The sequence below is a fragment of the Gossypium hirsutum genome, chromosome A07, assembly GCF_007990345.1.
Source record: "Gossypium hirsutum isolate 1008001.06 chromosome A07, Gossypium_hirsutum_v2.1, whole genome shotgun sequence".
Classification (NCBI taxonomy): Eukaryota; Viridiplantae; Streptophyta; class Magnoliopsida; order Malvales; family Malvaceae; genus Gossypium; species Gossypium hirsutum.
The window spans coordinates 32,890,246-32,893,931 of record NC_053430.1 but is presented as its reverse complement, the minus strand read 5'-3'; the positions used below and the strand labels follow the sequence as shown (position 1 = coordinate 32,893,931).

Sequence of the window (3,686 nt, the reverse complement as noted above, 5' to 3'; positions counted from 1 at the left end):
TGTAATTTAACTGCTCGTTCTCCGTGTTATGGCCATAAGGTGGGTATTCTTAACTGCTTGATCCACCTCCACTTGCTTTGCACTGCATTACTGGGTGAACCTATGAAGAACTAAGAAAACCTTCAATTTTCTTATTCAAGAGTTCTACCTGATTAGAGAGCATGGTGACAAATCAACGTTATAAACACTGGCTATTTTCGTTGGCTTTGTCTTCATGACTTGCCACTGATAGTTATTCAGTGACAACTCCTCTATAAATTCATAGGCATCTTCAGGTGTCTTATTATTGATGGTTTCGCCAGCAGCTGCGTCAACCATCTGTCGAGTCGAAGGATTCAGGCCATTATGAAAGGTTTGAACCTGTAACTAGAGTGGTAACCCATGGTGAGGGCATCTTCTCAAAAGGTCCTTGTATCTCTCTTATGCATCGTAGAGTGTTTCTAAATCCATCTGCACAAAAGAAGAGATATCGTTATGTAATTTGGCTATTTTAGCAAGTAGAAAATATTTTAATAAAAACTTGTCGGTCATTTGTTCCCAAGTAGCGATTGATCCCCGTGGTAATGAATTCAACCACTGTTTAGCTTTGTTTCTCAATGAAAAAGGGAATAACTAAAGGTGAATGGCATCATCAGAAACGCCATTAATTTTAATTGTATCACAGTTCCAAAAAGTTTGCCAAGTGAGCGTTGGGATCTTCGTCCTGCAAACCATCAAACTGAACAAATTGCTGTATCATTTGAATTGTGTTAGGTTTCAGTTCAAATGTATTTGCAGCTACAGTAGGTCTAACTATGCTCGATTCAGTTCCTGTTAAAGAAGGTTTAGCATAATCATACAAAGTGCGCGGAGCAGGATTCTAATTAACAACAATTGTAGGAGGTAGTGGACTTTCTTGGTTTTCAGCCATCTCCTCGGTTGTGGTTGAGATATTGTCCTCTTGCTCTTCTGTGTATCGTAACTTTCGCCTTATTTCTCTTTGGTTTCTGCGAACCATGCGGTCGATCTCACCGTCAAAAAGTAATGGTCCTGACGGGTTTCTTCTGGTCATAAACTAGAAAAACCTGTCAGAAGAGAATAAATGAAGAATTAGAAAAGAAAATAAAAATTTAAATTGTAATAAAAGTAAAATGTCTAAAGTAATAAAAATCTAGTGTTCCTAATGTCCTAGTTCCTCAGCGACAGCGCCGAAAACTTGATGCGTGATATTCGTAACAGGTTTTAAAAATTTATAAATGAATCGTTCTTGAGACTAACTTATTATCACGATTAAGGCAAGTGTACCTATCGAACATTAGTTTAGTTCAGCAAGACAGGATTGTCGAACCCAAAGGAACTACGAGTATTAGTATTTACCTCCTTTTTATTATCTAGCCTAAAAATTAAGAGGTTTGGTTTTCTAAACTAATTACTAACTAAGAATGCAAAGAAAGAAAATTTGGGAAAATACTTTTGGGAAAATTCGATTGATTAAGACAATACCTAAGGAAAAATCCACCTAGACTTCACTTGTTATTTGACTCTGAATCAGACGATTTATTCATTTAACTTGATCCGTAGAAATCCCTAATTTATATTATTATGTCTCTTGAGAGTAATAACTTCTAACCCTAGGTTGAATAATTGAAATCTCTTTCTAAGTAACACCCTAGAATTGCATTAACTCAATCTATGGATTCCCTTATTAGGTTTCACCCTAATCCGACAAATTCTTATCACCCTATCTCTAGGCGTGCAATCAGCTCCGCTTAATTATGACAAATTTACTCTTAGACAGGTTCTATTCCTCCTCCGAACAAGAGCTTAACTTCAATCACTATCCTGGAAGATCAAAACAAGAATTAAGAACACATAATTAAGAACAAGTCAAATATTTATCATAAAATTCAGATAATAATAAAAGATCCGTCTTAGATTTCATTCCCCTTAGGTATTTACGAGGTTTAGTTCATACTTATGAAAGAAAACATCTCAAAAGCATAAAGATAACAAAACATAAGAAAACCCAAAACTCTTGAAGGAACTTGAAGGGAGATCTTCAGCCTGATGATGAATCCGACTTCTGAGATGGATCAATCGACTATCCTCGAGTAATTCCTTGCTTTCTACTCTGTGTCTTGATAAACCGTAATTTATTCAAATTTTTCCCCTATGTTTAACGCATTTTATGGATGATTTTCCATTAGAATTGGTGAATTCGATGCTCTCCTAATACTTTAGTTTCATATTTTAAACTTAGGAGAGCATAGGAAAGAGAAAGGAAAGAGAAACGAGCCAAAAACGGAGAAAATGAGCCAAAAGTACGAAATCAACACGGCCTGGACCTCCTCACACAGGTAGACCACATGGCCGTGTCAATCTAGCAGAATTGGAGCACGACTTACACGGGCATAGCACACGCCCATGGCATTCTAACAAGCTCAAACACGGTCTGAAGTAATCGCACACGGGCGTGTCCCTGCCGAGCCCAAAATAAGTCCAATTCGGAAAAGGCCACTTTTGAGGCTTCTAGGCATTCCAAAGCCTATAAATACACCCTAGAAGAGGAGAAAAAGGGAGACGGAGAATAGGGAGTAAGGAATTACTTCAAGGAAGCTGATTGATCCATCTCAAAAGCTGGATTCATCATCAAGACTGAAAATCTCTCCTCAATTCCCTTTCAGGAGTTTTGGGTTTTCTATATGTTTTGTATTCTTTATTATTCTGAGATGTTTTCTTATTTAGTTATGAACTAAATCCCCTAAATACCTAAGGGGAATGAAACCTAAGACGAATCTTGTTATTATTTTTTAAATCGTATGATAAATATTTAACTTGTTCTTAATTATGTGTTCTTAATTCTTGTTTTGATATCTCAGGATACTAATTCAAGACATGCTCTTATTCAGAGGAGGAATAGACCCTGTCAAGAGTACTTTTGTCATAATTAAGCGGAGTTGATTGCGCGCTTAGAAATAGGGTGACAAGATTTTATCGGATTAGGGTGGAACCTAATAAGGGGATTCATAAATCGAGTTAATACAACCCTAGAGTGTTAATTAGAGAAAAGTCTCAGTTATTCAATCTAGGGATTAGATATTATTAGTCTTGAATACGGATAATAACATAACTTAGGGATCTCTGCGGAACAAGTTGAATGATTAAATCGTCCGATTCGGAGCCAGAATAACAAGTAAAGTCTAAACGGATTTTTCTTTAGGTATTGTCTCAAGTTAATCGATTTTCCAAAAAGCAATTTCCCAATTCTTTTCTCTGTGCGTTCTTAGTTTAGATAATTAGTTAATTAAAACAAATAAACAACCCCTCTTTATTTCTAGGTTAAATAATAAAAAGATAGTTATTACTAGTACTTCTGGTTCCCTTGGGTACGAAATCCCGGTCTTGCCATTACTATACTATTGTTCGATAGGTGCGCTTGCCTTTTCATCGTGATAATAGTTAGTCTAGGTTTGATCTTCATTATAAATATTTATTACTTGTTACGAATCACGCGATCACGTCTCCCCTCTTAAGTGCCTTATCAGGTGTTTAAATAGGCTTTAGAATGCCTAAGACCCCCCAAAATTGGCATTTTCCGAATAGGGTTATACTTGGGCTCGGCAGGGACACGCCCGAGTGATACGCCTGTGTGCGTTTACTCCAGCCCGTGGTCAAGGCTGTTGAACAAGCACGGGGTGTTGTTTACC

At 37.0% G+C, this 3,686-nt stretch overlaps 1 non-coding gene across 1 annotated transcript; it reads left to right on the top strand.

Annotated features, from left to right (window-relative positions):
* The first annotated feature begins 376 nt into the window (after positions 1–376).
* Positions 377–482, top strand: LOC121204304 (small nucleolar RNA R71). Its single transcript, XR_005899232.1, has one exon. It is a non-coding gene; the product is annotated as a small nucleolar RNA R71 (small nucleolar RNA).
* The last annotated feature ends 3,204 nt before the right edge of the window (positions 483–3,686 follow it).